The 10,267-nt window shown below is 39.2% G+C and overlaps 1 non-coding gene across 1 annotated transcript; it reads right to left on the bottom strand.

Annotated features, from left to right (window-relative positions):
* Positions 1–605: 605 nt before the first annotated feature.
* Positions 606–678, bottom strand: TRNAS-GGA (transfer RNA serine (anticodon GGA)). The gene has a single exon. It is a non-coding gene; the product is annotated as a tRNA-Ser (tRNA).
* Between the last annotated feature and the right edge of the window lie 9,589 nt (positions 679–10,267).

Raw genomic sequence — 10,267 nt, 5'->3', positions numbered from 1 at the left:
GCTTAGGGACAAAACTTTACCTTAAATTTTCTTATTGCTCCTCTCAAATATATCTATTCTTCATGAATCTGAGCTCAAAAATTGGGTACAAAGGTGGGTGAAGTTTTTAAAACTTCTGACATGAGTTATAGAAAATTATTTTCTTTAATCTGAGGTTATACAGGGTAATGAAACAATCATACAGAAAAGCATAATAATGATAATATTGGTTGTAGCATAATGGTTTAAATTATTTACTTAAGCAGATTAAAATGGCAAGGTAAAAATGATAATAATGAGTATAAAAATATCCACCTTTCACTTTAAAATATCGGCTTTGCTGTGTGGTATAATTGTCAAGTCTGTTGGGTGGGTTTCAGGCATGCAGATAACTCTTTCCTCATCACCAGCTGTAAGTGCACACATCTGTAATTTCCCACAAAGTTATGGTGCGCAGCTTTTTCCAAGCAGGGTTGACACCTATAAAAGTCGAGATGGAAGGGAAGACCCTCAGTCGTGTCTGACTCTTTGCGACCCCGTGGACTGTAGCCCACCAGGCTCCTCCATCCATGGGATTCTCCAGGCAAGAGTACTAGAGTGGGGTGCCATTTCCTTCTCCAGGGGATCTTCCTGACCCAGGAATCGAACCCGGGTCTCCTGCATTCCAGGCAGACACTTTAACCTCTGAGCCACCAGGGAAGCCCAGATAACAGCTAGTTAGACAATTAAGACAGTGAGTAAGAGCAATAGGTAGGTAGGTAGCTTAGCAGTCAAAATCTCTAATATTTGGAATATAATTTGCTCCTACATAACTTACATACTTTTACATAGATCAAAAAAGGTGCATCTCATTTTGACAACTGTTATCAGTTTCTTCTGGTTTGCTTTCTTTTTGCAACATATAAACATTTACCACGATGCAGTGTACTTAAAAGGATCTCAATAAATGTTCGTTGAATTTTCAAAAAAAGCATTAGAGGAGATAACTGGTCAAACTATAGACACAGGTGAAGTAGTTCTCTAAGACAGAATAAACTTAAACAAAAGATCTTTTAAAGGTAAAAAATCAAAGACAAAAGATCTTTCACATAAAACTTATTTAATGTTAAGATGAATTTGCTCATATTATATGTGCACTAAATGATGTCCGTATGTAATAGATTTTTGCGGAAAGACGTAGATAAGAAACAAACTGAAAAATATCACAAAGCGTATCAAGCTCTCAAGGGAAATTGTGAACAATACAACACCGATATTGAATATTTTAAATCAATTGCAGGAGGGTGGAGGAGTTCAGTGCAAATTCCAGAGAACACTCAGACAGTAAAGAGATTAAATTGCACAGAAAAACCTCCCCGAAGCATAGAAGTCCACCCTAAAGTTACTACAAGTGGGGAAACAGCTGTGGATAAGCCTAACGTGCAAGGCTGGGACCACAGTGTTGGAAGGAACATCTTATGAAATGCACAATATTTTGATCATGGACCAAGAGTTAATTCATTTTTAGATATGTCATTTCTAGTCTTTGTTTTTTTCTGCCTCAGAAAATTTCAATATTCAGGTCAGGATTTGCAACGGACAGTCAGGGAGATGCTTATTCGGAGAGGAAAACGTGACCTCTGGACACCTTGTTGCAAATGAAAGGTTCAAGTTAAACCTTGACTAGTTAAGGAACTTGTAAAGTTTTACAAGAGGCTTGCCTAGAATCCAGAATAAGGACCCGGAGCTGAGGTCAGACAGTGGCTTGAAGGAGAACATAGCATTCAAGGGTTTGCTCGGAGGAGACAAAGCATCCACCTCTTTTCAATATTTTGCCTGAGGCCCCTCTGGCCCTGCCATTCAAAATCATCTTTTCTGTCATTCTGGCATTTGTGGTACGTTACAGAACCCTGATTTAGGCTGGCAGGTAAATTTAGAATATTCTTCCTGGTACTTTGTTTTAACTTAGTAAAATACTAAATAATAAAATATGGCTTCTTGTCACAGATCCCAAACATCAAATATAAATAGATAGCAGTATTTATGTTAAAATGAAATTTGCTCTGGCAAATGTACTTCATCTTTGGTTGCAGTCATTCCACGCAATTTCCAGTTTCTCTTTTTCACTTTGGAAGCATACAATTCTCTATTTTATGTCTATACAGTCTCTCGCATGGGGCCATTCAAAAACAAAAAGTGCATCCTTCATGTTACATTTCTTTGCTTTTAGCTTGCACCAGAACTTTCCCCCCGTCTCAATGTGGCTTTTGTATGGGCACGTGCAATAAAAAAGCTAATAAACTTAATAAATGGTTCAATTGCGGGCTGCACCTGTGTGTTACCGTCTTCCTCATTATCCATTTCCTCAGACATTGTCCATTACCTCGACTTGGTCACAGAACCCTATTGTAAGTCTAAGAAATAGTGCAATAAAAGTAAATAATCTGAGAAAATATTACAGTGCAAACTGAAAATAGTTTTGTTGTAAATTTATGCACATTTTTATTCACTCTGCCAAGTACAAGTATGCTGGCATTCTACTGTTCACTTTAGATCTCCCAAAGGGATATGACCCAAATCCTTACTTCTTATGAGCTTCATTCAAATATATATTAGAGTGGCTCAGTGCCAGCAGGTTTTTTTCTCAATAGGATTGGTGAAAACTGATTTAGACAATAGCATGTACTCTACACACACACACACACACACACACACACACACACACACACACAAACACCTATATATATGTATTTCTGAAATGACCCTCTAAAACTGTCTGCATGCTCAAAGTAAAATAGAAAATTAAGTTTTTTCTAATAGTTCAAACATCAAATGCCTTTCCTTCCTGATATTCTATAAATACGAACAAACTGTATATTTTTTCTGGAGACTTTTGAATAATAGATATATTTCCAAACAGTTGTGAGTGTGTGGACTCTGTTAAGAAAGGGAAAGGGTAAGACTTCCTGGTGACCCTTAGTGACCTCAGTGTTCAGATGACACCATTTATACGGAGATAAATTAAATGACTTGACCAAGCCCATAAAGGTAGTGGCTGGTTGATACAGAACAAGGCTGTTTGGATCCCAACACTTTGATCTTTCCTGTCATGTCACTGTGATTTCTGAGGTCACATTGTCTATCAGATAACAGCAAGATATGAAGAAGCAAAGGCTCAATCTCCTCGTGTCTTGCTAGTTTAAGATGGCTTTAGATCTTTTTAAGATAAAGACCATTTAAAAAAAAATGTGCCATCTAGTTAGTCTACATGACACTGTGTTTTCAATCACTTTTTTGCATAGGTTCTGTTGGCTATTGATGATAGTATTCTCATCAATACTTTTGATGAGAGTTCATAGGCGTCAGTCAGAAAAGATTTTCACAAGCTGCACGGAGAAGGCAATAGGACCCACTCCAGTACTCTTGCCTGGAAAATCCCATGGACGGAGGAGCCTGGTGGGCTGCAGTCCATGGGGTCGCGGAGAGTCAGACACAACTGAGGGACTTCACTTTCACTTTTCACTTTCATGCATTGGAGAAAGCAATGACAACCCACTCTAGTGTTCTTGCCTAGAAAATCCCAGGGACGGGGGAGCCTGGTGAGCTGCCGTCTACGGGTCACACAGAGTCAGACACTACTGAAGCAACTTAGCAGCAGCATTCAAGGTGAGAAATGCACAGAAATGAAAAAGGTGATCCTAGGCTGACAGATCGTTTGGGATAGCTCGAGCAGGCTCTAAGTGACTCTTGGTTTTTTCTTTGCTGCTACTGCTAAGTCACTTCAGTCATGTCCGACTCCGTGTGACCTCATAGATGGCAGCCCACCAGGCTCCCCCATCCCTGTGATTCTCCAGGCAAGAACACTGCAGTGGGCTGCCATTGCCTTCTCCAGTGCATGAAAGTGAAAAGTGAAAGGGAAGTCGATCAGTCGTGTCTGACTCCTCATGACCCCATGGATTGCAGCCCACCAGGCTCCTCCACCCATGGGATTTTCCAGGCAAGAGTACTGGAGTGGGGTGCCATCGCCTTCTCCGTTTTCTCTTTATGGCTTTCTAAAGAAGACAGTGAATTAATAAAGTGATTTGATGAAAATGTTAGCTAGATTGCATCTGTTTCTGCCACTAACCAGGTGGCAAGAGTGGTTAAAGCCCACCTGCCCATGCAGGAGACCTAAGAGACGCGGGTTCAATCCCTAGGTTGGGAAGGTCCCCTGGAGAAGGAAATGGCAACCCACTCCAGTATTCTTGCCTGGAGAAACCCATGGACAGAGGAGCCTGCTGGGCTACAGTCCATGGGGTCACAAAGGGTCTGGCACAACTAAGGAGACTTAGCAGGCATGCATGCACCCGGCCACTAACCAACAGGACATATTTACACTACATGTATTTTACATATATGCACACAGGGTTTAGTATTTCCACTGGCTTGCAGAGCCTGCTCAGTTGCTTAGTCGTTTCCAGCTCCCTGCGACCCCACGGACTGTAGCCCACCAGGCTCCTCTGTCTATGGGATTTCCCAGACAAGATTAGTGGATGGATTGCCATTTCCTCCTCCAGGTGGCTTGTGCAGAGCACAGGATATTTTCCTTTATAGCACATTTTGTTCCTTTAACTAAAAACAGGACTAGGAACAGCCAGATAACCTCTGAGAGTCATAAAAACATGCAGACAGTGTCCAATATTTGGTGTGTAGTAGTTTATATAGAGCAAAATTTCCAGCAAGATATATATATATATATACATATATATATATGTTTTCCACTATGTAAATTTTATTTATCTCTAACCTGATTAAGAGGTGAAAACATAATTTAACCATTTAAAAACTACTTCTCTCAGAAATTTCTTCCAAGATACTTTAAAATGCTTTATTTATAATAAAAGCAACCATCGGGACTTCCCTGGCAGTCCAGTGCTTAAGGCTCCTTGCTTCCATTGCAAGCGGTACAGGTTTGATCCTTGGTCAGGGAAGTAAGATCCTACATGCCATGCAGTATAGCTAAAAATTTTTTTAAAGAAAGAAAAGTATTATTATTTTTTAAAGCAACTCTCAGTTTAGTTCTTGCTAAGTCCTAGACCTTGCGCAGAGCACTGGACCTCCATTAATCCTTGCTTACCTTTATAACTCTACAAAGTAGACAGAATTATCCTTAGTGTTCAGATGACACCATTTATATGGAGATAAATTAAATGACTTGACCAAGCCCATAAAGGCAGTGGCTGGTTGGTACAGAACAAGGCTGCTTGGATCCCAACACTTTGATCTTTCCTGTCATGTTACTCTGACTTCTGAGGTCACCTTCAGTTCAGTAGAATCTCTTTTATTTCTTGTGTAACTGTGCTTGTTGGAGGAGTTCAGAGGCCACTGCTTTTTGCTCTGCATGATTTCCTTTTCCATTCCAGGTGTGTATGCCTATGTTTCAGTTAACTTCCCATTTACCAAGTCAGAAAAAAGCTCTAATTAGAATGACCCTTTCACTGCATCAATATCAAGATATCAATGGCATCTTTAAAAATATTTTTTAAAAAAATGGCAACCTTATAAACATCCATAACTACTTCTGACTTTCAAATGACACAAAACAATGGAAAATAATTGATAATTTGTTTTGCCAGATACTGCGAACAACTTGTTATTCGAATGTTGCCTGACCTGAGAATATTTTTCAGAGCAGATTACCTATCAGAATTTTATTTGATGATCCTAAAGTGAATCTTCTAGACTAAGCTATGGTTTCTCCAGAATATAAATATTTTGAAAATTTAGTGCCCTGAGTTACTAAATATTTGAGATAAATGATCTAACCTTAACTCCAACTTAACTATTTGAGTGAAATAATCCCCATATACAGCCTATTTTCACTTATATGATATATAGATATTTTGCATATTTATGAATACATGTAGTTATATATTAAGATTATTTTAGTATGGAAATAATAAAAATATAACAGAGTAACATACATTTAATGCTAAAACTATGCAAGCAATAATTTTATCAATATATGCTAATTCTTACTTCAATGATGGTGATCATTGGGAACAATAATTTTCAACATCTATATAAAGAATATAGAATATATAACGTGCTTAACTGCACATAATTTCTGCTTGATGAATGTTACATAAAGAAATAAGTGAATCCCTTAATAAATGAACCACTAGAGATAACTTATTTTTATTTGAAAGCATAACACTTCCACACTATCTTCGAAATACAACTTTAAACACTAAGCCCAATATTTTAAATATGGAAAGAAAGAAAGTGGAGTCACTCAGTTGTGTCCTACCCTTTGCGACCCCGTGGACTGTAGCCCACCAGGTTCCTCCGTCCATGAGATTTTCCAGGCAAGACTACTGGAGTGGGCTGCCATTTCCTTCTCCAGGGGATTTCCCAACCCAGGGATCAAACTCCGGTATCCTTCATTCCAGACAGGCACTTTGCCATCTGAGCCACCAGGGAAGCCCCAAAAGATCCTTAATAACTGCTTAGTGAAATAAATGGAATCTGAAAGTATTCTATGGTGTATTTGGAATAATAAATCTATGTTCAAAAGTACGTACTGAAAAATTATTTCCTTCAAGGGTGACTCTCAAGTATGTATTCCATAATCACATACATTAATGACATGTTCCACACTATGCAGGCCTTCCCCAGTGGCTCAGCCATAAAGAACTCAAAAGCAGTTTAAGACACTCAGGAGACCGTGGCTTCAATCCCTGGTTCAGGAAGATCCCCTGGGTGAGGGCATGGCAACCCACTCCAATAGCCGGGACAATCCCATGGACAGAAGAGCCTGGCAGGCTATCGTCCATGGGGTTGCAAAGAGTCGGACATAATTGAAGCGACTGAACACATACTGTGCAACCCTTTTGGAGACTTTAAAAGTGTTAGTTTACTAGGCTTCTGACAACTTTTACAGTAAAGAAATCCTCTTTAATTTTATCCATTCATTCCCCAAGCCTAATTGACCACAGAAACTCTTTTTTACTCCACTTACATTTTGCCAGTGGGGCAGCTAGCTTTCCCAGTAAGTCAGTATAAGAAACACTGATCAAGATGTCAATTCTTTGAATCAAAAATTCTTAATATTACTCTATTTAAAATGCATTTGTCCCTTTATAGATGACAACTTTTATCTATAGCTTATATTTGGGTTTCTGCTATTTATGCTTTAGCTAATGAACATCTCAATTGTAATAAATAAGGATATAAATGTGCTTTCAAAATGTCTCAGTTGTCTTAGTATTATCATGACTAAGTTTCATTGTGGCATCTTGAATAATAAATGCCAGTGCTTAAGACGAGAATGAAAATAATATGAAAATTTCTTCTTTATAATTTTTGAAATCTGTCTTAGGACATACACTCAAAATGTTATACTTCCATCAATGGAAGACATGTATCTCCTCATAGAAAGCTCCTTTTTAAAAATTTTTAGGTGAACTCCGTTTTCTTTTTATATGAAATCAAAGCTAGTAGTTGGTATAAATTATTCATGATAAAATTGCTTTTCATTATATTTTATTCTTGGCTCAAATACTTTAGTTAAGAAATTGGAGTTTATATTAGTTTTAATAATGTTTTTAAATGTTACAGTAATACACTAGAAAAGAATATATCCAGATGTATTTCTTTGTGAGTATGACTAAGAGGCAGAATGAAGAATTGAAAGGGTATGACCTTTGAGGTCCCCTAGATTTCAATCTTAGATTTGCCATAGGAACTCTGTGAGTCATAGATTAATTATTTAATAGCATGGAATATATTTTTTGTTAATCTTTAGATTTGTTATGAACCATAGGTGTAAGCTAAGGCTATTTTTTCTTTTGAGATAAAAGTCATTGACTCAGTGTTTCTATTTTACCTTCTATAAATACAAAAATAACAAAAAGTCACTCAGTCATATTTGACTCTTTGTGACCCCATGAACTATACAGTCCATGGAATTCTCCAGGCCAGGATCCTGGAGTGGGTAGCCTTTCCCTTCTCCAGGGGTTCTTCCCAACCCAGGGATCAAACCCAGATCTCCCACATTGCAGGTGGATTCTTTACCAGCTGAGCCACAAGGGAAGCCCAAGAATGCTGAAGTGAGTAGCCTATCCCTTCTCCAGTAGATCTTCCTGACCCAGGAATTGAACCAGGGTCTCCTGCCTTGAAGGTGGATTCTTTACCAACTGAGCTGTCAGGGAAGCCCTATAGGAAGTATAACAAAAATCTCAAGATTGCTATAAATCCATGTTATAGGCAGATTTATGAACTCTCAAATTCATATATTGATCTTAACCCTCAGTATGTAAACTTGTTTCCATAGGTGAAAATAACATCATTAAAGCAGTAATTAAGTTAAAATGAATTCATTGAATGGGCCTTAATCAAATATAATTGATGTCTTTTTAGAAGAGGGAATTTAGACACAGCATACACAGAGGGAAGGCGATGGGAAGTAATGGGAGAAGTCAGCCATCCACAGTCCAAAGAGAAAGGCTAGAATGCTCTCAGTATCATTAGAAGGAGCCAACCTTGCCTACACCTTGATGGTGGACTTCCAGGCTCTAGAACTGTGAGAAAGTAAATCTTTGATGTTTAAATCATCCAACTGGTACACTTTGCTTGGTTAGCCTAGAAAACTCAGCTATGAAATTAAAAGATGCTTGTTCCTTGGAATAAAAGATATGACAAACCTAGACAACATATTAAAAAACAGAGACATCACTCTGCCGACAAAGGTCCGTATAGTCAAAGCTATGGTCTTGCCAGCAGTCATGTATGGATGTGAGAGTTGGGCCATAAAGAAGGCTGAGGGCTGAAGAATTGATGCTTTTGAACCGTGGTGTTGGAGAAGACTCTTGTGTCTCCCTTGAACTGCAAGGAGATCTGACCAGTCCATCCTAAAGAAAGTCAGTCTTGAATGTCCATTGGAAGGACTGATGCTGAAGCTGAAACACCAACATTTTGGCCAGCTGAAGTGAAGAACTGACTCATTTGAAAAGACCCTGATGCTGGGAAAGATTGAGGGCAGGAGGAGAATGGGACAATAGAGAACAAGATGGTTGGATGGGATCACTGACTCAATGGCCTTAAATTTGAGTATACTCTGAGAGATAGTGTAGGACTTGGAAAGCTGGTATGCTGTAGTCCATGGGGTCACAAAGAGTCGACACTATTTTGCAACTGAATAACAACAAAGGAAACTTGTGCAATCACAGGGGGTCTACAGGCCTGTATCCTAAATCCAGTCTCTATACACCAACACCAAATTAAATCTCAGAGACAAAGTTTTGGGTGACATAGAAAAGAATTGCTTTGCCAGGCAAAGGGAGCCGGCAGCTAATGCCCTCAAAACTGTGGGTTCCAACTTGGAGAGGATAGTGAGGAGTTTAATAGTTCAAAGAAGGCATGATCAACTCATGGACATTCTTCTGATTGGTCAGTGGTGAGGTAAGTGGGAGTCAGCATCATCAACCTGGTTCTGACCTTTTTTGGGTCCCTGTGCAGGTGGACAGCTTACCCTTATCTTCTCCCACCTGGTGAGGATTTTAGTATCTGCAAAAGAGCTCAAAGATATTATTATGTGTGTCCCTTGAGGAGGAACCAGGAATCGGCTCCAAGGCTGCACTATTGTTTTCTGACCGTTCTGCCCTTATCTCTGCATTTCCTCCCTTCCCTGATTAGCAACAGCTTGAACTCAGGGAAGAAGACAAGGAAAGGCTTTTGTGCCCAGGAGCCCCTAGGTCCTGCTGTTACCTTTCAGTTTTTCTATAGTGTCCGGCTCTTTGTTTCACTATGGGCTGCAACACGCCAGCCTTCCCTGTCTTCGCTATCTCCCTGAGCTTGCTCAAACGCATGTCCATTGAGTCAGAAATGCCATCCAACCATCTCATCCTCTGTCACTCCCTTTTCCTCCTGCCCTCAATCTTTCTCAGCATCAGGGACTTTTCTAATGAATCAGCTTTTCACATCCGGTGGCCAAATATTTGAGCTTTAGCATGTCCTTCCAGTGAATGAATATTCAGGATTAATTTCCTTTAGAATTGACTGGTTTGATCTCCTTGCTGTCCAAAGGACTCTCAAGAGTCTACTCCAGCACCACAGTTTGAAAGCGTTAATTATTCAGCCCTCAGTCCTCTTTATGGTCTAACTCTCACATCCATACATGATTACTGGCAAAACCACAGCTTTGATTATATGGACCTTTGCCAGCAAAACAGTGCCTCTGCGTTTTAACACATTGGCTAGTGTTGTCATAGTTTTTCTTAAAAGGAAAGAAGGTCCTACTTGGTTAAATTTCCACTAGACTGTATCTTCA

This window comes from Ovis canadensis, chromosome 10, assembly GCF_042477335.2.
Source record: "Ovis canadensis isolate MfBH-ARS-UI-01 breed Bighorn chromosome 10, ARS-UI_OviCan_v2, whole genome shotgun sequence".
Taxonomy (NCBI): Eukaryota; Metazoa; Chordata; class Mammalia; order Artiodactyla; family Bovidae; genus Ovis; species Ovis canadensis.
This window is presented reverse-complemented; position numbering and strand designations above follow the sequence as displayed.